Source organism: Rhinolophus sinicus, chromosome 15, assembly GCF_057876585.1.
Source record: "Rhinolophus sinicus isolate RSI-liver-muscle chromosome 15, RSI-T2T, whole genome shotgun sequence".
Lineage (NCBI taxonomy): Eukaryota > Metazoa > Chordata > Mammalia > Chiroptera > Rhinolophidae > Rhinolophus > Rhinolophus sinicus.
In genome coordinates, this window is record NC_142515.1 from 132,211,001 (window position 1) to 132,236,436 (window position 25,436).

A 25,436-nucleotide genomic window follows, 5' to 3' on the forward strand; every position below is an offset into this window, starting at 1 on the left:
GAATATATTGGGATATGTCCATATGTCTGAGGCAATTTGTCAGAAGGTTAGGTTTGTGCAAAAGAGCTTCAGATAATTGAAAGAGGGTCTGTTACCCAAAAACCCCACGACAGTGTCTTTCTCCAGGAGTTAACACTCAAGTCCCCGTGATGCCACTTCTCACACAACGGTTCCATTTTCTGTGAGAATCACATACAGTCACTCAGAAACCCCCACCTTCACTCCGCTCTGAGGATGTGGACAGTTTGGAATCACTGCCCTATAATACCGGGGATGCCAAAAAATGTACACACATGACTTGCATTCATCTTTTGTTATCGGTATATAGTACCATTTTTATAAGAGTTTTTTCCTTTCTTAAAATGTGTATACATTTTTTGGCACCCTCTGTATTGCTGAATGTTACATTTCCATTTATGTCAGTTATAGCACATTTTTACAAACAAAAGTACAGTCATCTGAGTGGCTGATACTTTCAGGAAACAAAACCACCCATCTCACAATATTTTCACAACTAGAAACCAAAGTATATAATTTTATGCTTTGCAGTGTAGTGAAAAACATGCTATCATCAACCCACATGTTTTATAATTTGTATATTTAAAATGAAAGCCTGGACATTTAAATCTAACAGGAAGTAAGAATACTTTGTATTTTTAATGGATTTCAGTCAGTGGAAGGACGGAAAGGATGTGTGTCTCCTGCCAAACCGACGGCTGAGGGAGCTGGCTTCTGGTGAAAGTGCTATGAATAGCCCAGCGCCTGCAGCGCCCGAGGGCTCCCTGCTTTTGCAGAGAAGTGATAATTGGCTGTGCCAGGCTGTGGGGACTTTGTCTCCGCCAAGTCGTGAATATATTTTTCAAAAAGTACCCTCAACAGACGGGAGGCTAAGCTGCTTCTGTCTTCAGAGCCTTCTGTTGAGAATTTAGAAGCTCTCTTGTCTGGAATGAGAAAATAAATAGAAACGAAATTAAAAATGTCAATCCATACCAGGAAAAAACATGTACGTCATATTCAACTCCAAACAGGCTTAGCATCATGAGACAAAAACATTGTCATTTCTAACCCCAAATATTTGGATAACTGAAACCTGTGTCGGTGAGGCAGTCTTCTGAGCTCCCTAAATCCTGTGGGGAAACCTCAGATTATTCCCCTCCTCCACCAAAACAGTGTCATGAGTGACCTGGCTGTTTCTTTGTTCTTCAGGACATACCCTCCACTCACTTCTAGACTTCTTTTAAATCAGGGTATGGGGAGAATCAAGGTAACGTTCAACACGAAGAGGCAGAAATGTCTGCTCGTTTGTTAGTTGTTGTTAATTTATGCTGCTCCTGCAAGGTCATTACCACGGCAGACTGCAAATGTTGGTCTCAAACCCGTCCTCTCCTGGCGCCCATGTCCTCTTGGTGCATTGCTTGAACATCTGACTCCTCTGACCACGGGGACATCAGCAAGTGTGACCCTCTGGGGCCTGTTTACCGGAGAAGTATCTCCAGGTCCTCCTCTGAGGAAGGGTGAGCTGCCCCCTTCGGGGAGTGCAGTGGGCGACAAGCTGCCCCTGCAGGCCTGAGTCACGACTCCCTCCAGAGCTGCCTCGGGCCTGTGGTACGGATTCCCGTGGGTTCACCGTTCCACTTTTCTCTCTTCCCAAATATGGTTCACTGTGCTTCTGGCTCAAGGTATTGGTCACAAACAAATATCTTGCACACACAGTTTATCTCCAGAGCTGATTCTGGGGAACCTCGTCTGAGCCGGGACTCTGTCGCCCTGGGAGCACGCCTGGGTTCCCCTGTGGAAGCAGAGTAATATGTAGGGAATCGACGGGTCCTCCCAGTGGGTGTCAAGACTGACGCCATGATTTTATGAGCTTTCTGGACATCCCGGGATGGCACTGAGGATATGTCGTATGTGAAAAGGCTGGACAATTTGCAGCCGACACGGGAGGACTGTAGTCGGCTGTCAGATGGCTGGAAAAGGGTCCTCTCCTCAGCTCCAGGCCCTCAGTAATGATTTCTCACCATGACTTGAAAACTGACCATGACATCTGCTTTGCCAAGGAGACAGTGAGCAAAGGTAACAGAAAAGGGGCCACACAGGTGCTTGCACTCTAGGGCACATGCTTGTCGACGCTGGGAAACATGGTGCCACATAAGTGTAACCCACACTGCTGGCCAGGGAGAGGTCTCAGGGGGCAGACATGAGTCTGGGCAGCTGAGGCTTTGGAAGAACTGGTGTACCCTCCCCAGGACCGGCAGCTGACAGCAAATACATGGGGGCCCAGGTGGGATGAGCAGGACTGCCCCCCCCGTGCCAACCCATATCACCAGCCCACAGAATCTGAGGACACAGAAACTGGCTAAAACCACTAGGCTTGGGGTAGTTTATTACCCAGCAAAAGCTAACTAAAACAATAAAATGCAAAATGTACCCTAAATAAATAATTTCATGAATATTACGCCATAATATAACAGAAAACAGACTTTTAAATTTATTAATGCAAAGCAGTTCTCCAACTAATGGCACACACTCCCCGAACGCTGTATGCATCCATCCCATAATAGTTCAGATCTCTTTGAAACAGTGTAATTCTGTCTTGAGAAGACAAGCATATTATTATGAGAAATATCATATCACAAAGTTTAACTAATAAAGAAACAATTCAATGTTTCCTTCAATTAATTGTACCATGATTGCTTATTAGCTTCTGAATGACTCAATTGTCTTGGATAATTTGATACTTTCAATAGGTAAATTAATAACAAGGCTTAAGTAAATTTGTACTTCTCATTTTGAAGTAGTGTATTGCATTTTGTTATTTTTAATTAGCAGTGCCTAATTTCCTCGTGGATTGCTTTTTAAAAGTCAAAAAAATCATCAAACTATCATATCTGTTGCGAACAGAGAACCTGGGATGGAGGTTGAAACTACAGCTCAGTTATATGACCTCCCCACGTGCCAGCTACAGCCGGCCAATCAGCTGCCAGTCACAAAGCCCCACACGAAGGAGCTTGCCCAGGGCCAAGGAATCAAACGTGCACCAACTTCCATCCAAGAAGTAATTTGGCACACGGTGCTTTGAAAAACAAGCCCATCATCACGTATTCCAACTGAATCTAATATCTCGTTTGTGTTTCTGACCCAGTAAGTTGGAATAAATGGAAATTCTTTTGTTAGTATGTTAATAGAATCATTTTAATATTGAATTTTCATATTTATCCCCTTGAAATTGCTTATAAAAAACTTGTATAGTGCTGGGAAATTGTATAGTTCTTATGCTAATTTTAAATAGATAATATCTCTTCTGTCTCAGGACCTTTAATTATCAATGCAAGTTTCCGTGTTAGCCAATTTCTTGGCAACAAAATAATATTCGTCCGACTATTCTTCGTTTGAACATTCGCTAATTCTCTTACTTAATTTGTGAAGAGTACGTTTTAGTAGAATGTTTCATTCTAAGGAGAATATAATTCCAGGAGGTGAACTTGATCATACTTTAAAATATCACCCAGGTGGTGTTGTACCTAAGCATGTCGTTTGTAAATATTGGTGGTTAAGAAGTCTGGGGGAAGTTTATTAAAAGTTCAGATGCCCGAGGAATCACGTGGGTAAAACTGTATCACTGCTCAGTAAGTCCAGGTGCTCCAGGGTTCCCAACACCAGTCAAAGGAGTCCATTCATGGTGCAACCACTTAGGGGAGAGTATTAGATACTGCGGAGAGCAGTCGTCCTTTTTCACGTAACAGTTATGTGACGCATTTTGAAATAACACTTCCTCTATGGTGTCTGGACAGAGAATCATTTTTAGTCCTCAAAGAAATGATAAGACTTGGGATACCATAAACATAAAAGCAGTCTCAGAGATATTTGTTCTAAACACACATTTCTGTCTTACCCCTCCCTCCCCAAAGCCGGGAGGTAACTCAGTTCACCCTCCAGGCTTATCCTAAATAACGGAATTGCCCTGCGTCCTCCTTGAAAGCTGAGATAGCATCTGTATCATGCCTCCGACTTCTTGCTGTATCTGTGCTAAAGCCTCAGACCAAGTGAAAAAGTCAAGCCAAATTTACGGAGAAAGATACCTGCATTTCTAAGGCACACCTTGATGGTTTAGGAGGCTTGTTAAGCTGGCTGGGTCTGGGATCTTGGTGACATAGTGGAGTTCAATTATACACATTGGTCTTATTCTGCTTCTTTACTGGGGGCAGAAGCATTCAAGGGGGAAAGAAGTACCTAGATCATCCTTTAACACGTTGCGTACAAATCACGAGAATCTTCACGAGGGATTTAAACCCCGCCGTACACAACGTCTTAATATTTAATACCCATAATATCACCAACAGATATTACTAACACTGTGGGATACTGTTGAGCACTACTCTGGAAAATCTGAATAAACCGTCACAGGTAATTCTCAAAAGAACGCTACTGTTCATGTTTGGGAAGCACTCGTTCCACGGCTACTGTATACAGCATGTCAAAGCTGCTTCCAGCTTATCTGACTGCGGAACCTGGACTCTTCCCTCCATATGCCTTGTCTTGGATGTGAGCTGTTCCTCAGTAACTGACCAACAATTTCGTGTCTGGGCCTCAACCCAGGGCATAGCAAGCTGCCCCACCACCTCGCCACATCCCTGTAGGAAAGGACCCAGCCCTCGTGGGGACAGAGCCAGGAGTGCAGTTTCCAGGCTCTCGGCCTCACGTGGAAAGGTGCTGGCTCAGGTAGTAAATGGCCATCAACTGTGACTGGATGGCCATCAGCTGTGGCTAGTTGGCCGTCAGCTGTAACCAGTGAGCCATTGGCCACTAATATAACTGCTGTGGCTACACTAGCAGAAAACGGGGGCTGGCAAGAAGATGGTGGCTGGGCTGGCAAGCACGGATTGCAGTTAGCATGGCCAAGTATGGATTGCGGATAGTGTGGCTCCTGCTTCCTGTGCCTCCAACCCAGCCGCCAGCGAGACTGTAGTGGCATGACTTCCGTATCTATGGCTCCGTGGGTGTTCCTTTTTGGCCTCACCATGTCCTGCGTTCTTATGTGGGGAGTGGGACCAGAGTCCTCCCATGACACCCTGTGCGACACGTCGGCTGTGAGCCAGACTGGAGAGCAGGGTGGAATCTACAAAGCCCGCACTGGCAGGACAGAGGGGGTGTCTCCAAGCTATGGAGGGATGTTTCAATGCATCATGTATGACTCTGTCTGTGCAGTGAGTATTCAATGAGTAAGTGATTTAAGCAAGGAGTCATTACAGGGAGAAGTGAAGAATAACTGAAACACAGGAATTATAACCTTGAACAAATGAACAGATACTGTAACATCTTTGAACAATCAAAGGCGACTACATTTAATTTGTCAGGATTGCCTGTGCTGGGAATAGCAAACAGATTTAATTATTCTGAAACACAATATTATAAAAAAAAAACTCTAACGTTATCATTCAGCAGATAATATGTAAAAGAAATCCAGAAATATGTCGAATTATACCTGCAACTGAGTCACCTTCCCAGGTGATTAAAACAGCATAAGCATGGCCACCTGTGACTGTGTATACACAAAGACCATTTCGGTAACTAAATATAAACAAAACAACCAAGACCTTCACCGGAACTCCCAGGTGCCCGGATGGATAAGATTCATTTTACTCCCCGTACTCTTGATTGAGAAAAGAACCTGTACCTAGTGATGAAAGAGATCATGAGAAGGCCGCTTATGAATCAGCGTCCAAACTACCCAGCGGGGTATTTTGGTAAACAAGAGTGATTACCAAAGGGGAAGAAATTCAGAAATGGGTTCTCAGCATGTTAGCATCCCCATAAGGCTGTTGCCAAGGGGCTTTTCCGTGAGACGCTGCGTGTGTGCCAGCACGAGCCCAGGCTGGCACCCCCATGACAGGACTGTCAGTGATGGTGCCAGGTTCCAACCAAGCCCCAGCATGGGGTTTATCATTTGTGTAAAAAGGGGAGTAAAGAGGGAGCAGAAAATATGGGGATTCTAACGTCTCATTGAAATATTCTAATTCCACGATTTCTATCCCCATCTGTACATTAAAGCCACATTAAAATCACTTGGTGGGGGAGGGCTCTAAAAACTCTCAGAAATGAAAACAGTCTAATTCAAGGATTCTAATCCCTGTGTGGAGCTTTAAAAACCTGTGTAAATGTGATCTGCTAAGTAAACCACATACCTGAGCGAGGGGTTTGGTGCTCCTCACAGATAACCCCCCAGGAATTCCAATGAACAGCCAGGGATGAGAAATTACTGCTCTTCAGAAAAACAAGCAAACAAAAAACAATGTAGAAACTGTTTTGTGAATAAGTGAAAACAACCTGAAATATTAGCTATGAAAAATTAAAAGGAAGTAAATTAAAATGCAAATTGGGCACATAATTAGAATGGGAGAACTTCAAGAAAGCTTTGAATACAAAGAAAGCTCCAACATTCACTGCAAAAGAACATGTTTTCTTTTCTGTTGTAGACAAAGATTAATGGAACAAGAGTGGTTACCAAAGGGGAAGAAACAAGGATGACAAAATACATAAACAAAAACTAAGAAGGGCTGTAAATCTTGTCAAGAATAAACTGGAAACTCAAATACTTGTTCATGTCACCCATATTTGTGACTCCACACCAGCCCACGATTAAAAAAGAAAACAAGAGTGACACTATCTTTAGAGTGGTTGCCTTACCCTCCACACAAGACCTAAGGGCCCACTTCCACGTCCCTTCACCCCTGCCCAGCTCTCCCCCCGATCCACCCCCAACTAGTACAGGGGTGACCAGTGACAAAATTACATAATGCATGGGTTTGCAAACTGCAGCTGCCACTTGCTCCCTTTCCTGCATTACCTGTCTAAGCAGGACGCTGAGGACACTTCTGTGAGTAAGTGTGCTGTCACATCATGCCACCGTCCACTGTGTGCCTCGGCCACACCTGCTCTACCCAGAAATCACACCAGAGACAACAACTGTGATAATTCTTTCTGCAAAACCAACTACGTAGAGATTCAAGCCTTACTACTGTGCCAAATTGTCATCACGGAGGGGTTCTAGTCCAGAAAAAGGGCTCTCCTGCCATGGACCTACTCAGGCACATAGCACAGCTGTGTCCAGCACCCAATCTGCATGGCAGGCTACCTTGAGTGCTGCCGCCAGGGTACCCACCACCGTGCATAAGTGGCAGGGAACACCAAGCCCACGCAAGAGAACCATCCAATGCCAAGAGCCCGTCGCTGCGCACCAATGCCAACAGCCCGGTGTGGGCAGCTCCCCGTCACAGTGATCCCCAGAACTGAACCCACCAGGCTCCCAGCCCTGGTACTTCAGCACCATCTCCCTGGCCAAGGCTGACCCTGTGGCATCTCATATTTGCAGTGCTCTCCTTACTCCCACCAGGACACTTGCCTTTTTTTTCTAATACAAATCCATGGCCTGCAACCCTCCAAAATGCCTGCTCCATAATTTAGATATTTTCTTTTCGTATCTAGAATTTTGTCTTTCCAAAGCCCCGTTCACAAGACAATGGGGTCATCCATCATTTTTTTTGTCCAAGTGTCTCCTTCTCTTCACTCCTTTCCTATTCAGCTAAGATATATTGTTCTTGTTTCCAGCACTCTCTCAGTTTTACCTGTGGTTCTAGATGCAGGTACAAGTTTACCAGATCTATGATACCTGAGACATGGGACTGGATGGGGTCCCAGGGAAAGGCTCATCCCGGAATATCATTACAGTGTTTCACTCAGTGTTTCTACATATTGAGTCCAGTCTTGTGCTGTGCTAGATATCTTACACTCAACAACGTCTCTGTGTGGAAGACTTACAGCCACGTCGAGCAGATATGCAAACTTCAGACAGCAAACCAAATGGCCCTGAGTCACACAGCTTTCACAGGAAAGAAGTTGTTTCTCTGTGGCTTCAAACACTCAGTTTTCCACTATGCTTTTTGTGCAAGACACGCTAGGAACCGGTTTGTGCGTATCTCACTTTCCCAAAGTACACTGAGAACAAAATGTCTCCCCACAGAAGGAGGTGGCCTCATCGACCACCCTTTGTTGTCACAAAGCAGTTTCTTTCCCAGCAAAGTCATGATTGCAGGTCCTGGACTCCGACGTCCCTGCAATGGCGTCCCACTAACTAAAACTAGAGGGCTTGGTGACATCAGCAAAACCCTAAAGTGGGGAGGACATGCCCATGGAACCACCACAACCTACAGTGAGGGCTGACCTTTAACTGTGGCCTGTTATCAACCAGGCAGATACAGAAGCAGGAAATGCACGTTGTCATTCAGGGATGAACAAAACAGCGCATTATGATGTGTAACGTATCAAGGCCAATCGTCTTTGCAAACAGAGCAGAGAGGACTTTCAAAAGAGTAGTGCAGTTTCCTGAGCAGACATGTGCTCTCATACAAATGAAATCTGAAGACTCCCTCCCCACCCCTGGGATGCTGAACCATGTGGATACGGTCTCTGAGAAGGTCTGCAAATTGTGCAGTTAAACTTCTGATTTTGTCTTTCAAGATCTTAGAGCTCATTCCTTACCAGCTCCATATCGGTGTCTCCATATTTTTCATAACTATACGTGTGTATGGATCATCTGTATAACACGTGATGTTTACGTACAGTATATGTAAATATATGTTTGTATTTCACTACTCTATAAATACGTATATTTAAGAATATATGTTAATCCATTCAATTATGAAATTGTGTCACCCTCAGACTTGTAACATATTATACTATTGTCTGCCTTTAAAATAGAAGAGATTTCATCCATTCTGATATTTACGGTAGCTGTCCTTCCATAATTTTCACATCTTCAAATTTAATTGATTAATAGTTTCACAGATATACTAAGCGAAAACATGAAGGTTTAACTTTCACACACTCAAGTACTTCTCAGTTATTCACTAATGTATTTAATAAACCCATCAACAGGTACTCGTCTAGTTGCTAAAGTTACACCAATAACCATGTATAATGTGTAAAATCTCATGGAGCTTTCATATTAAAGGGGGGAAAACAACATGCAAATATTTAAAAAAACGGTTTTCAACAGCCATTCTTAATTTAAAAAAAAATATCTTAGGAAACCAGAAGTAGTGTGGAGCAGCCTTACCCTTATAGAAGCACCTACAGAAAAACTAAAGCCATCATCATACTGAGTGGGGTGTTCTTAGTAAATTTTCCCCAAATTTGAAAAGAGCACCCCCTCCTGGTCCCCATGTTTATACAACAGGCAGTGCAAGAAGGCAGAGTAATGAATTACTTAATGTTGGAAAGTGAGGAATAAAAATCATTATTCTCAGGTGAATGTTTACTTCGAAAATCATATGTATATTCAGAATATTCTTACAGAAAAATATTAGAAATTGGGAACTGATTTTAGCAGTGTCACAGGATTCAAAAGCCATTTTACGTCAATATATCAGTGTTCTGGTTGTCTACTCCTGCCCCCACACTTAGTGGCTTCTACAGCACCAGCCACCCTCTTAAACAATCAAGGTTTTGTGGGTCGGGAATTCAGGTGAGCGTGGCTAGGAAGTTCTCCTTCTACGTGGAGCGCCACAGAGGTTTCTGTGGAATGCTGCTGGTCCTGGGCTAACTGCAGCACTCAGAGCATTTGTCATGCGTCTGATGTCCTGATGACCTGGCCAGAAGCCCTGGCCCTGCTGAGCGGTGGACAGACAGCCCGCACACAGGCTCCCAGCAGGGCAATCCGTGTCAGGGGCAGTCAGAAACTCACACATCACACGGAGCTCACAGACACAGCAAATCAAGAGACAGGAGGGGAGCACTGGAGAACGGGTACAGAACCATTTCTATCAGCCTAAGCCATTGCAGAACCCGCAGAGTCTCAAGGAGACATGACAACAACCACTGCCAGTTACAAGAGGTGAATTAAGCGCTGGGCTGAGTCCTATACACAGATTATCTCCTTCAGTTCACTCATTTGTCCATTTTACAGACGAGAAAACCAAGGCACACAGAGGTTAAGAAACTTGGGCAAACCTTAAAACAAACTGATTCTTCATTAAAAACAAAACAAAACCCCCCAAACTGGTGGTATTCCTTTAGAAGAGAAATGTATGATTTGACGATTCCACATATATAGGATAAATCAATGAAAATTTCAAAAACACATGTATTGATAACAGTATTAATGTTATACAATGTATTAAGAGAAAAAACTCATAGCAACAAAACACTTTTAAATAGCCATGTACAGCAAAACATCCAGTTTATTTAAAGTACCAATGAAACCTGGAGGGGGGAAATAATAGTGCCATAAAATGTCATAAAATGCACATATTTGTAATGAAGACTTGTTTGAGAGAGAGAGAGAGAGAGAGAGAGAGAGAGAGAGAGAGAGAGAGAGAGAGAATGTTGTTTGCTCAACACAAAGAACAGGAGGGCTTGAGCTGTCAACCAGGGAAAACTAATAAATATACACAACAGTAAACAGCTTTCTAAAGACAGGTACATTGTGTTAAACATAATTTATACGTTTGCTCTTGGCTGGAAAATGAAAATCAGCACAGGATCCACAAGAGCTGTTAAATTTTTCCGGGTGTCACACTACAAGAAATGGTTCAACAGCAACTTTATTCTCCAGAAGCTGACTGACTGCTCTGTAACTTGATGCCCCTTTTCTACCTGGTAAATGCAGTGCGGGGTGTGAGAGCACAGAAGGAAGACTGCATTTACTGAGGCATATAACTCATGGTTAATAAATTGTAACAAGCACCAGTGAGCAAAGAAACAGTAGCTTCAGGAGAACACAGGCAAAGGAGCATTCATTGTCCCCATTAAATGTACTTAATTAGCACAGCTCTCCTCTGGGGGCCAGGGAATCATGAGACTGTGACAGTCCTTGGCTATGGCTGCTGCTAAATCTGTGTCGAAACAAAACACAACAAACAGCAAAACACACACACACAACTACCCAACTGTGAAAACGCCCTCCGAGTACATTTGAAGAACCCTTTAGACAGAAGGAAATTGATGTCTATAAAAGTAAACAGTGCATTTCTATAACTGTCTCATTTTAGAGCCACTAATGCAATACACAGTAAGCAGCATCCACTACTTCTGCTGTGCATCCTTCTCCAAACCGGCCGAGTTATGTGAGTGCACAACGAGCTTGTACCAACCATGAGTGTATCTGTCGTTGGCGCACAGCCTAAAATGGGATTGTGTGGACAACCAGACATTCCCTGAGCAGAGCACACTTTGTAGGATGATACGGGAACATGTATTTAAGGACACACCCTCCTTCAGCCCCTCAGGCATTGCCAATGCGAGGAAGGTGTCATCACCCACATTGTACAGTGCGGAGATGACGAGGGCTCACAGGTGAAGAAACAGGCGAGGGGCTCCTCTAGTTTGGGTCTGGAGTTTCAGCCTGGTCAGCGCGAGTCCAAAACCCGTTATCTTTTCATTTTCTTTCTAGGCTTTTGTAGGAGGAGGAAGACAACTTCTGGATTCCACGAGCACAAACCCAAGCGTATTTTGCGACTTGACCATTGAAATTTGATCAGTTTTCCAGTTAGTCATGGGGGAGAGGAGTTTGAAGTAAAGTGAGCTGTCCGCATAACTGTCTTGTTTGGGGCCCATTCACTGGTCTGCTGCGTGGTTCTGAGGAAGCTACTTCGGTCACCACATTAAATGGTTAATTAAAGAGGGTACTGAAACAGCACTTTCTGTTTGCACTCCCCCACGCCAGGGGCAGTGACTGACCAGAAGAAATACAGCCCCTCATGGGATCCAGCAGAAGCCTACGCTGGAGCCTGAAGCGTTCCATGAACAGTTTGTGACCTAGAACTTGAAACGACACCATGTGAGAAGTTCATTCGGAACTCAGACCTTCCCTGAAAACCACTGAGGGTATAACCGACTCCTGCTCCTTCTGAAGTGCTGCCAGAGTAGACCCGAGTGATGGCTTTCTGTGACGGGCTCGCGCCTGTCCGTGGCCTCTTCTATCTCACCTGATCACCCTCCCATAATCATCACCAGCTCGGACCAGGTATTGGCTCTGTAGCCCTTAGTCAGTCCGGGAGGCCTCCCCAGTCCAGGAGCTCCACGTGCCTTCACTCCGCTGATGAACAGCGGCTCACACCCCCAGCTCTGACTCAGCCTACACTGCTTGTGCATACACACCTCCACCTGCACGCTGAAAACCCCCTTGTCACCACCCCGAATGTGACCCGTGACCATGGTCCCTTAGCAACGGGCACATGCCATGGATCCAATGTCTCCTCCTTAGAACGGACCAGGAGCTGGTTCCCACCCGGCTGTCATTTCAGGCACCAGGAGACTGGGGCCCTCGGGCTGCAATACACGCCGTAGCTGGTACATGGTGAAGACGCACACAGGCCGGTGACTGTTGCCACGTCCCCCCAGGTCTTCCTCCCACACCCGCCTCAGCCTGGACCACCCATGTGCATCCTCCCTGCCACGGCCTTGTGACACACACACACATCTGCTCAGAAATCAGCAGGTGTCTCAGGCCTCACGTGTCAGCTTGTATTTTTGTTTTCCTTTTTCTTTCTTTTTCTCTTCTTTCAATGATAAATAGGTGAGATTTTGGACCATATGCCAAGCACCGTTCTATACAATTTTAATGTAGTGTCTGCTTCAACCCTTAGAGCTAGTGAGAGGCAGGTGTTCTAATTCTCGTTTCATTCCCGAGGAGACTGAGGCGCGGAGGAGATAAGGCGTCGCCCACCGCCAGTGGTGAGGGTGGGAGCCGAGCGCCCTGCCTCCCACGCCAGCGCCCACGCGCGGGCCCTGTGCACCCGCGGGCATCCCGGCCGCCCAGTCTCAGGGCCGCTTCTGCGCACCTGCAGGGGCACCCCGTGCGGCCGGCCCCCCATCCCTCCTTTCGCCCCTGCGATTCCTGCCACGTACAAATATGAAGCAGGTCCCCTGAGCACCCCCCACCTGTCTCAAAGCAGGCGGCTTCTCCCCACATTCAGCGCCTTTACCTGCTCGCATCCCACCATGGTAAGCACGCGGTTACTACACAGCCCATTGGCCTAGCGCCCTCCTGAAGCACTCTCTGTCAGTCTCAGCCGGTGCCATCACTTGAAACCTAAATAAGGCCACGTCACCCTCTTTCCAGGACCCTGCCTGCTGAGGCTAGAATACAACCCACGCCCTCTCCAGGGCCCACCAGGCCCCGCGAGATTGGTTCCTCCTGCGCGGTCTCTGTCCGCACCGGCTCCCTGGCCCCGCATCTCCGTGCTCAGCCACGCCGGCCCTGCCCTGGGCTTCGTCTGCACTGGGGACTCTCCGCGGGGTGCTCACTCTGGGCTCTCCCACTGCACAGCCGCAGCCCCCACGTCACAGCAGACGCCCTCCCTAGCCAGGCGACACTGCGCACCAAAGCAGCGCCCTCAGGGTCCGCACCCCCTCCCCCCCATCTCAGGCCTGTTCTGATAACATCTGAAATCGACCACATGTACGGTTATTTGTGAGTCTGTTTCCTGCCTCGCCTCCGGGCGTGACGCTGTGTGAGGACAGAGAGTGCCCGTGTGGTGGTGTCCGCCACTGGACAGCCAGCTCCGGGGATGCGGGGCTCACGGTGAGCACACCCATGTATTCTGAATGAATGAAGGGCAGAAACGACTCTGCCCGCTGTGTTTCTACCCCTGGGTACTTTTAGGGAAACTCATTGTACTTATTCTAGAATTTCACCAGTGTTTCAATGACTGTCCTTACTCGTGAGCTAATTTTCATGGCAAGTATACTATATCGCGGCTGCACTATGCTCGGCATTTCACATGCCTTTGAACCTCATTTTTAATGTACATAACTTATGAGGTCTGCGTTCTGACTTTACAGAAGGGAAAACGATGCTGACAAGGGTTAAAGGACTTACACACACACACACACACACACACACACACACACACACACACACATGCACAAGCCAAGGCTGGGACTTAAAGGGAGGTTCATCTCACCCTGACCCACAAGCGCTTGCAAACCCATCCAGTCATGCACCTAACAAGGAAAACAAATAATAAAGAGACAAACCAGGACAGAAAATTTCACTATGCAAATGTGAAAGACGAGGAAAACGGTTGAGTTCCACAGGTACAAGCAGAATGATGACATATGTGGTTAAGGGTGAGGGGCTGGTAAATCCATTTCATACAAGAAACAAGCCTGTGGAATTTCTTGCAATAACAGACAGAAGAAAGTAATTATAGAAATAATTTCAAATATTCTAACTAAGTCATGTTACGGATGGACAATACGTTATTTGGGGACAGGGGACTGCCTTGTAATCAGATCCCTCACCTGCAGAGGCCGCTGTCTAGGAGGCTGACCACACCTCCCACGCCCTTCCTTAGAGCTGTCAGGCAAAGCTGGCCAACTGCACTGGACGAGGGGTCCCACCTCTCGGAAGCAGTGCTCTGCTCACCCTACTTCACCATGTAGTTACTCTGTGCAAATCAGCGGGTGCTGGGCTTCCCTTAGGAAGGTCTTAGAGACTCTCACGTAGTTAGACCTGGTAGAGATGAAATGATTTTAGAAATGACTAGAAAATGATTCCATCTATGTTTCACATCTTATACACAAAGAAAGTGAAACCGAGGTGAATTTGTGAAGTGCTTCCTGTCTTTGGCTCATTACATTCCTGCACTAGCCAGGTTAATAGCAGATGTGGCTGTTGGCATCTCGTGTTTACACAGGAATCACATCCAGCGCTGTGACTCGCTGGTGAAGTCACAGGACCCTCAAACTGCCATCCAAGAACAAAAACGGAAAAGGAACATGACGTGCTGAGCCTGGGGTTTCCAAAAAGGTGGCATAGTCCTTCCCTATAGTGTCAGTGAGGTTTCCTCAAGTCTGGTTTACAAGAAGCTTCATGTAGCTCCATGCAGCACAGATATCACAGCTCCATTTATGTACCAGGACACATGCCATCCAATCGATGGCATCTCACAGGAAAAGAAATGACGACAACAGACCTGAAGGTGTAACAGATGAACTCCTGCCTTTAGTTATAAGAACGAAGAGAAATAATAGAAAAGACAAGCAAATACTATTATTTCCAATCCATACATATTCATTTCTGTGATGGGATAATATCTAACAATAACCCCAATTAAAATATGAACCATTAGCAATTCCAAAAATAAAAAGGCAATGAATATATAGTTTAGTTGAGAGAAAAATGGAATACAGGCAAACAGATTTACAAGTAAGGGAGATGAGTCTAGGCAGAGAGGAAAGGACTGTGCTGTCAGACTAAGACATCTAGGAGTGAAAAAAAGGCACTAAAGAGAAAAATAAAGGGAGGGTGAGTAGAATTCCACTGGAGGTTTTAAACTGGGATCACTGACATAGAGATTATTAGATGAAAACACCTATTTAAAAAAAGGGTGGGGGGAGCTAAACTGAGATGGACAGACATACTGAAGGGTCCAAAAAGTAAGGAAACATCTCAGGATGAGGTCTGACAATTACGATGCTGAACTTATTACAATGATGTTGCTAACCTTTTTTATATATCAGAGGGATTATTCATTATGAATTTGTACCAACTGGTCAGTTAACCAAGTTTACTATTTGGAAGTGCTGAAAAGGCTGCGTGAAAAAGTTAGACAAAAACGACCTGAACTTTTCACCAACAATTCATGGCTCTTGCATCACGACAATGCACCAGCTCACACGGCACTGTCTGTGAGGGAGTTTTTAGTCAGTAAACAAATAACTGTATTGGAACACCCTCCCTACTCACCTGATCTGGCCCCCAATGACTTCTTTCTTTACCTGAAGATAAAGGAAATATTGAAAGGAAGACATTTTGATGACATTCAAGACATCAAGGGTGATACGATGACAGCTCTGATGGCCATTCCAGAAAGAGTCCCAAAATTGCATTGAAGGGTGGACTAGATGCTGGCGTCAGTGCAGAGCTTCCCAAAGGGAGTACTTTGAAGGTGACCGTAGTGATATTCAGCAATGAGGTATGGAGCACTTTTTCTAGGATGAGTTCACAAATTTAATTGTCAGACCTCACATGTGCCTCTCTTAAACCAAAGAACTTATTCCTTCCTGTTATGTTGTATATATAGTGAATTTTCTTAGCAAATGCATTTTACTCCACACTGATAACGGCTCATGCCAGAAGCCATTTTTTTTTTTTCCTCATCAAAGTTATAACCAACCGACGTTGAAGGAAACAACATTGTTTGAGGACCCACTGTACTCTGTTAGGATAATACTTGGAGACAAACAAGGAGACCCCAGATGGAGAGAAGAGGCCCCGTGGCTACTTTGAGAGAGAAGGAGAACTACCATCATAACCCTGCCAGGAGAACTCAGGGGCTTCCAGCCACAGCTGCCATCTGATTATAACCACATGAGACCCCAAGTGACACCAACAGGAGAACCACCCTTCTGAGCTCAGCCAAGCCACAGAACCAGGGGAGAGAATAAAAATTACTAAGCTTTGAATTTAATTTTAATTTAATGTAAACTATGCAGTTCCGATTGTTTGTTACAGAACAATCCATCACCTAAACAGATATTACCGCTCAGTAACATTAGTGATCCTATAAATTATATATTTCAGATCATACATAATAAAGTACTTATATATAGAGTCATATCCCTATCCAGTGCGTCCTGCTTTAACCTGATCTATGCAGAGCTAAAAACATCATCAAACTCTGCCAAGTCTGGCAATCTAAACCTCAGCCCTGTGGGAACCGTGCAGTTAAGCACCACTCAGAAACTTTGTCGGTGACATGTAAAAAATAAGCTAGAAACTTAATACGGCAGCACAGTTCACACCGTTGAATAACTGACAAACACACCAATACACTGCATTAAGCATGGCACTTTACCTTGGGAAGTACCTGAAGCCTGGGCAGTGGGTGTGGGAGGGCTGGGTGCAGCTCCGTCACTGTCACTTGGCCCCCAGCACCACAGAGCCACTGAAACACAGCTCAGCTGCAAGAGAGTTATAAAGTCAGTCACCCCTTTCACTAAAATAAAGAACCAAAGTTACAATTTCCCCAAGCCCACATCAGCCCTCGTGTATTTAAATCCCAGCTCATAACAAACTTCATGCGCATAATATATGGTACAAAAAAAACACACACACACACACACACACACAAAAAAAAAAAAACACTACAAACTGCAATATTATCCCTGCTATCATTAAAAGCAACTTTCTACTTTATCAAAATGACTCAGAGATTGGCTATAATTTTCAGAAATACTATTTTCTCAAAAAAAAAAATAGCTAAAAGAAAATGCCATATTGTTAAGTAAAGAAAAAAAAAGTAATAACAAATCTCTTTACAAAATACAAGATATTTTATTGTTTTGAGATTCTTCATTTTAAAGATGCTAAAGAAAAATGTTTAATAACGAGACCAGTTTAGAATAAAGATTTTACGTAGTAAGGGGTTAGCCTCCTATTTTTCCCATTAAATGCATTTAAAGAAAAATTATTAGCATATCATAGGGAAGGCAGACACTGGTGATTGTGGGGGAAAGACAGAGATAAGCTCTGTTAGAGAACGCCTCTTGGAATGCACAGCCCTATTTTTAAAAGAGTTCGCTTGTATTTTTGAAGTCTGGGGAAAGGAAAACAACCAAACAAACAAACAAAAAACCCACATGTCTACGTAGACTTTTGAGAAATTCCCCTGAACAGTATTCTGATCTAACCCCACTCTCCAAGGGCAAAGAAAGATGCCTACGTGTTCCGGATGGGTCCCACCAGTTATTTAAGTATTTAAGTATTTACGTATTAGGAGGCTAATGAGGCAGTGCCATCTATAAAGCGTTTCTCTAGAAATTCTTCCAGAGGACCTATGTCGTTATATTACAAATCTTTATAAAAAGAGAAGTAAAACTTCAATCCTAAGTAAATTGGAGATTCAGACCAGTTCCCAGTCAGTCAGAGGAACAAATAAAGATGATAAAATGCGTGGAGTGGAGCAGGATTCCCTAAAATGTCACACACACCAATCCCTCACGCTACAGAGGACGCAGTTTAAGATTGCAGTTTAACAAACGTACTGAAGAGACAATTTCAAGGTTGATGGAGATCTTAAACTACCACAAGGCGGTTCCGGCCTCTCAATGCAAGAATGTTTCAAAAGAGAGACTTACACATAACCCAGGATGATAAAAAGTGCATTTTTTGTCTGTTTTGTTTTACTTGATTTAATTTAATTGAAATGATTTCAACTAAGAGAACAGTTAGTCACTTGGTCAACTCTGAAATTGTCTCAGTAACTAATTTAAGAGAAACGAAGTTGCTTCATCTGTTTGAAGAGTTAGGTATTTACAAGTGAGTCATTATTATTGGATAGATACCCCCCCCCGCCCCATCCGCACCCCAAATGGGATGCTTACCTGAAGTTGAACTTCCAAGAGCTGGAATCAGCACTTGAGACCATTACAGGCTGGCGGAGCGAACCTCAGAGCCCGCTGCCGCTGGCTCAGGGTTGCGCAGCCCTGCAGGTGGCCCAGCCGCACCATTTCGCTCCACGTGGCTCATGTCTGACATCAGCTCCAGGGCCAGGAACCTGGGGACTTGGAGCCCAGAGCGTGAGCAGCAGAACCCACCGGGGCTGGTTCTGTCCGTCCTGCACACAGACACCCACTAACTAAACTGACAGGAAGGTGCGCAGGCGCCCCAGCAACCCTGTCTCCTACCTTTACGAATATTCCAATTTGAAGGACTCTGTTTAGCTGGAAAGTTAGCAAGTGCACACAGGCACAGAGCTACAGCACTCGAGGGCTTTCAGGGTCAGGTTTTCTCCCCAAACTGCTCCATGGAAGCATATTCTCTTGGTCTAAGTCACCTGTTACACAAAAGCAGGGAGGTGGTGACATCGCGGCGTCACAGACCTATGACCGAGGCTGGAGCAGCGCGTCGTCAGCGGTGCCCCCTCTGGAGCCGCATCCCCTGGGGTCGGTTTCCGGGTGGAGAAGGTACGGGGGCCTCCTCCCTGTCCTGGGCCTCGGGGCTCGGGGGTCGTCCCCACCGAGTCCCCAAGGACAAGCCGGGTCCCACACGGTGGACCCCGACCCCACCTGCGTGCCACCTCCGGGAGGGAGGGAAGGGGGAGGGACCTCTGCTCGTCAAACGGCCGCTGCGCTGCGGGCTGGGCCTGGGGGCGGGGACCCCCCAACCCCAAGGCCCGTTACCACTCCGAGCGCCCAGTTGTGGGCGCGTCCCCGGGGGATGCTGTCCGTCCGGAGCGCCCCAAAGTTGGTCACAGGCGCACCCCACGCCTCGGACGGTCAGTGGAGACAGGACAGTCTCGCGCTTCACAGGAGGTGCTGGTGGTCAGCACAGCACAGGGAAGGGGCGAGACTGACCCGAACTTTGGCGCCCGCCGCCTCCGCGGCCTTCGGGGTTCCTTCCCGTCCCTGTGCACACCCGCTGCCGGTGGGTGGGACTCAGACCCGGCAGGCTCAGGACTCAGGTCCACGAGCAGCACCGCGCTGTCACCCAGGCTCAGCCCGTGCTGTCCCGGAGTGTGCGCGCGCGCCCTGGTGGCGTCCCCTCCACGCCCGTGTCCTCAGTTGGCCAGCGGTCCAGGCTCTGGGACACACTGGAGGCCTGCGATTGAAAGAACATTGTTGGATCTAAGGTGTGAGGTTTTGATATTCAAAATTTGTGTTTCATGACGGGTCTTTATTTTAAATCCCATTTTGGTTCCAAGTAACTCGGAACATATAAATAGTTAATAAACAGTAATAAGCTTATGGGAATTTTTTTTCAAATATTTGCAAGTTTGCTGCTCAGCAGTCCCTCCCTCTTGTGGAAGGATTCTGCGTGTAAATAACGAATCACCCACCCTCACCCCCCCACCCCACACCCCCACACACACACCCTCAGGCACGCGTGCTTCCGGTGCCCCTGACTCGGGCCCTGACTGCAATGCATAGGACCCTGGCCTGTGCAGAGGAAACTCCTGGTTTCCCTGGTAACAGATTATTTCAGACAAATGCATGTGCCTCAAGGCAGGCCAATCAAAGACACACACAAAATGTTCTGGAACTCTGTGACCCCTACAAGTTAGAGTGACAAAGCTCTGGAGATGCTGAAATCGCAGCCACTGCAGGTCCTCTGTGTAAGACCATGATGCCAATGGGGAAGAAACGCGGTCCCCGGGGTATGTGGAGATGGATGTCCTGAATATGGTGGCTGCACAAACCAAGCAGCGCTGTCCCCTCCCTTCCTGAACAAGAGAACATTCTCCTGAACTGGGCGACGCTACAGAAGCTTCTCCTGCAAACCAGCCCTGGCCCCCGCAGAAGGCTCACGCTCCCATTGTTTGGCTGTACGGCCCTGGTCTGGGGAGGAATCCCGGCAGAGCCTCCTGGGACACGCTGGCCCTGGTATGAGAAGGGAGAGGACCTGGAAGAACCAGCCCTGCAGACAGCAGCCAGGTGAAGACACCAGGCGTGAAGTTCTGACTTCAGGTGTCTGCCCAGGGCGGCCCAGCGCTTAAGGCTGGGTAAGCAGGAATTCACTGAGTCGGAGGCACTTTCTCGGGACAAGAGCTGTCACACCCTAGGAGGGACACCAAGGCAGAGGTGAGTCACACTAGTGTGGCTCCCAGGGACTGCTGGGGCTAAGGCAGGTGGCAGGCCGCAGAGAAGGCACTCAAGGGCTACAGGAGGTGAGATTACCTGAGGCCAGAGTACACACCAGTGGGGGATGCCCCACCGAGGGCCACCGGATACTGGTCCATGAGGGTCACGAGGACTGTCCTGGTGAGAGGGGCACTGGCCTCCCTAAGCTGTTCACCGAGGGACCTCCTCTGCAGACATGAGTTAACAGCAGAGAGGTGTTCGAAGAGGTGGGTCCATTGAGTCTATGGGGTTGATGGCCTGGCTGTGAGGCCTCAAGGTGGCACTTACTCACCAGAGGCAGGAAGCTGCAATTATCATAGACCCCCAAGGTCAGAGGGGCCATCGAGAGGGGTTGACATGCAGGCTGGAAATGGTGACCTTAAGAACAGAACAGGTCAGCAGCCAGCGTGGCAGCTATGTAGCTTCTACAATCAGAAAAAGCAAGACTGGAAAAGCAGGAGACTGAAGGAAGTTACTCAGAGAAAAAGCCATGATCCAAGTGTGTGATCCATTTTCCAAGAAGCCAGCCACTCAGAAACGGTTATAGATTTGCTTCTGGCACTCAGACCCAGGTAATGGCGTCCCCACAGATCTGGAGGTGTGATGAGCTAGGTGAGAAGGGAGGTATGTAGGTAAAAGGACAAACAAGCCTACCTGGAAGAGCTTCCAAAGGCAAAATCTGAAGCAATTTGAGCAAAAGAATAACAAAAATATTGGAGGATGACCCAAGAAATAAAATAAATACCATGAGTTCATACTAATATAAATAATGAGAAACAGAACAAAAGAAAGGAAGGGAGGGAGGGAGAAAGCAAGCCACAAATCATCCTCACAGAGGAATTCTAATGAATAAATGCAGAAGAAATAAGGGAGTTAGAAAGCCGTCACTAGAGCAGCACCGTGATCACTGGTACACACAAGGTCAGGTGATGAACGCTCAAATTAGGAGGAGCCTTTTTAAGACCAGATACACAGAGGATGACCAGTATATCCCACCAAGTTTATATTAACTACGTGGTGCTTTTAACATATATCTACACACATGTATGATTCCCCTGCCCAGGAGGAGGTGGAGGTTAGTTTTTGTGCCCTTGACTGTGAGCTGGACTTAGTCACTTCTAATGACTAGAATATGAAAAGGGGAAAATGGTTCCCTTACAGCTGAGAGGTCTGGGGGACACACATTATCCCATCTCACTCACATTATCCCAACAGCATGGCAGGTAGATTTAAGACACTCTTTGATATGAAGCAATGAAAAAGGCCCATAATTTCTGTGGCATTTTCCCCCAAATCATAACCGTAGTTTAATCATAATACGTCAAACAAACCCAAATAAGGACATTCTACAAAATCCTGGGCTGATTCTCCTCAAGGTGTCACAGTCGTGACAGCCCAAGAAACACTGAGAGGTTGTCAGAGGAGACTAAGGCGACAGGACTCAATGCAAAACATTGTCCAAGTTCTGGAGAAGAAAAGGGAAACACTGGGGAAACCCCCTGAGGTCCAGTGCAGTTAACATTGGAGCCCTGTCAAAGTATTCTTCAACTCAAGGTGAGAATCTTGATTTAACGCTCATGTGCTCTCATGTTCAAGAGACACTTCACCAATACAAGATAAATTGTGGAGGGTCTTTCAGAGGCAGCTGGAGATAGTATTTCTTCTCCTGTGCTCCGAGTGGGTTAATAGTAATTTTAGTGTCCCGAAATGCTCATGGTTTCGAGAGCAGAGTATAGACTTGTTGGCAATTTTATTTTTGCTTGATAACTTTTCATAATCAAACCAGAAATCCACTGTCAGTAGATAACATTTTCTGAACAGAAAACTGAAATATAGGTGAGATCCATAAGGGGATTTCCCCATTTGTAAATCCCACTTCATTAAACTCTAGGTGTATGGATATATTAATATTATTACACATCAAATTTTAAAGGTGACACCCCTGAGGCTTAGCGAGATACAGCGTGTTAAACCTGTAAGTAAATAAATGTTGGAAAGAGCCTTCAACTTAGGCTTTTTCACTCAAAATTTTCACACTCTTTCCAATAAACAACACAACATCGTTTCTTCAAAAATCGGGCATTTCTTTTGGTGATGGGGGTTACCATAGTTACACCAAATACTTAAATGCTACAAGTCTTTGTTTTTATTTAAGTGCTGAAGGCTGATTATTATTTTTAAACGACACAAAAAGCTTTTGTAAACTCACATATCTCTCTGCTTTTGAAGAACATTTTTTATAGAATGTTTTTAACACTCAGCACAAATATTAACTCATTTGCTGCGACGTCCTGATACATCCAAATGTATATTTCCATCCACTGACTGTGGCATTCGAGTTTACCCCAGGAGCACAAAAATACTTTTCCCTCTACTGCAGAGTTCAAGTACATATGCATAAAATAGTCAAAATATCAACTTTTGACTTTTCGTGGAATTTTGACACATTTTTGTAAAAAAAACTTAAAACCAATTAATGCAGCAAAATTGAAAGGGTTAATATAGTTTATTTTCTGCTTCAACAATGGATTAAGGGCAAGGTAAATTGCTTAAATATGTTGAAGTAGAAAGATGGTGAAAGGTGAAAAATAATTTAATTATTTTTCCCCCACATTAGAAAGTTGTTTAGCATATTTCATATAGAAACCCTAGAATCAATTTTGTCATGTTTTTATGGCAGCAATAAGTATAACAAAAATCATAAATAGCATTAGTATAAAATATGTTGAATAATTAAGCAGACTAAAATGCTACCATTTGATGACATATACTGAACTGAGATAAGTATGACATGATTTCAACATGAAAAGCATATCTGATATAATGCTGGAAAGTGAAACATGAAAAGTTTTGTGCAGACTATGTTCACAAGTATTTTTAAGACCAGTTGAAAGATGAATATATCCTGATAGAAAAAACAAAATAAAAGTTTTCTTTAAAATATAGTAATGTTTTTAAGGCATATATTATATTTTAGTGATTAAATTGCTAACATTTTATTTGCTGGATTATTGAAATAGTTTATGAAAAATTAATTCCACTGCATTGCTCGGTGTCCTGTCTGATCAATTTCACATTTGCTGTCACAAAGTCATGTCATCTGTTAACACCGCTCACAGGTGCAGACATCGCATTTGAAGCACGGCTGGTTCTCTGTGATTCCACACTCTCGACGTGGGAATCGTTCAGACCACTTACATTTCTGTAATCTAATACATTCTCTTTTCAGCTTTCTTTTCCTTGTTGTCTACACTCACACACACACACACACACACACACACACACACACACTCTTCTGCCTCTCTCTGTCTCTATTTCTGTCTCTGTGTCATCTAACTGTCTTTGTCTCTCTTTCTCTCCAGACACTCACACACATGTGCATGTATACACATATGTATGTGTGTAATGTATGTGTATATTTATAGTATATGTGTCTGGGTGTATATATGTATATATGTATGTATATGTATACATAGTGATAAAGATATAATTCATTCACATTTCCAAAAGCATCAGTGACTCCTTACAGTAGACTAACAAAGTTAGTTAAATATTAAGAAATAACTTTGGAAGAAATAGTATATTGTTTGATAGAGGAAAATATACACAATGAAAATAATGAAGTAAATTATTTGTAAAACTAAGTTAAAAACACGTGTATAGACATCCACCTGCGTGAATATCCCACCCTGACAGCGTCCAAGGAGAGATTCAGGTCATCTTCTAGACTAGGGTTTAACTTCAATCCCTGTGAGGACCAGGTCACAAACATAGGTAGAGCTGATGGGGCTTTACTTACAGTCTGACACCTGCAAACAGGACCCAACACCTGAGACAGGACCCAAAAGAAGCTGCACATCTAGATTTTGATGTAAAATTTTCTTTGACCTTGGAATATTTAAAACAATTAACACCATGAGCCAAGCAAATCACTTTTGCCATCTTGTCTGATCTGAACATGTTCCCCCAAACTTGTGTTGGGTCCTATCCCCCTGTCGTGCGGGGCGTCATGTAGGAGACCCTGCTCGCTGCGCCATTTGTCGTGCGGGGCGGCCTGCGGGGTCTCTGCTCCCGCTCCTCACATAAGAACGCAGGACATGGTGAGGCCAAAAAGGAACACCCACGGAGCCATAGGTAGAGGAGACATACTACCATATTCTCGCTGGTGGTTGGGTTGGAGAAACAGGAAGCAGGAGTCACACCGTTCGCAACCCTCACTGCACTGCGAGCAGGCCCAGCCACCAGCTTCTTGCTAGCCCCCATTTGCTGCTAGCGTAGCCACAGCAGTTATATTAGTGGCCAATGGCTCACTGGTTACAGCTGACGGCCAACTAGCCACAGCTGATGGCCATGCAATCACAGTTGATGGCCATTTACTATCTGAGCCAACACCTTTCTATGTGAGGCCGAGAGCCTGGAAACTGCATTCCTGGCTCTGTCCCCACACCCCTAAAGGTGCTGCTGTCAGGAGGTGATGAGATTGTGAGGCAGCAGCAGGCATGACTGGGTCAGTGCTCTTATAACAGAGAGCCCAGAGCCCGCCTTCCACGCTGTAACGACACAGTGAGAAGTCTCTCGGGGGGACGGCCCTCTCCCCACCACACTGCCCCCATCCAGCACTCCCAGAACAGGAGAAATAAGAGACTGTTATTCACAAGCTACCTTGTCAGAGGTATTCCGTTACAGCAGCCCGAACAGCCTAAGACCCACTGGCTCTAATGTGGGATCTCTGGTTCTGGTTCAAAATCTTATATTTTGGAAATTAAAATATAAGGCTTATGAAGTGAGGCTAAGATGTAAGAAGCTGAGATCTC

The 25,436-nt window shown here is 45.4% G+C and overlaps 1 long non-coding RNA gene across 1 annotated transcript; it reads right to left on the reverse strand.

Moving 5' to 3' along the window:
* Positions 1-581: 581 nt before the first annotated feature.
* On the reverse strand, positions 582-19,628 carry LOC141572770 (uncharacterized). The gene is made up of 4 exons (XR_012498268.2): positions 19,360-19,628; positions 18,388-18,839; positions 16,860-16,965; positions 582-941 (listed from the first exon to the last, which is right to left on the reverse strand). It is a non-coding gene; the product is annotated as an uncharacterized LOC141572770 (long non-coding RNA).
* Between the last annotated feature and the right edge of the window lie 5,808 nt (positions 19,629-25,436).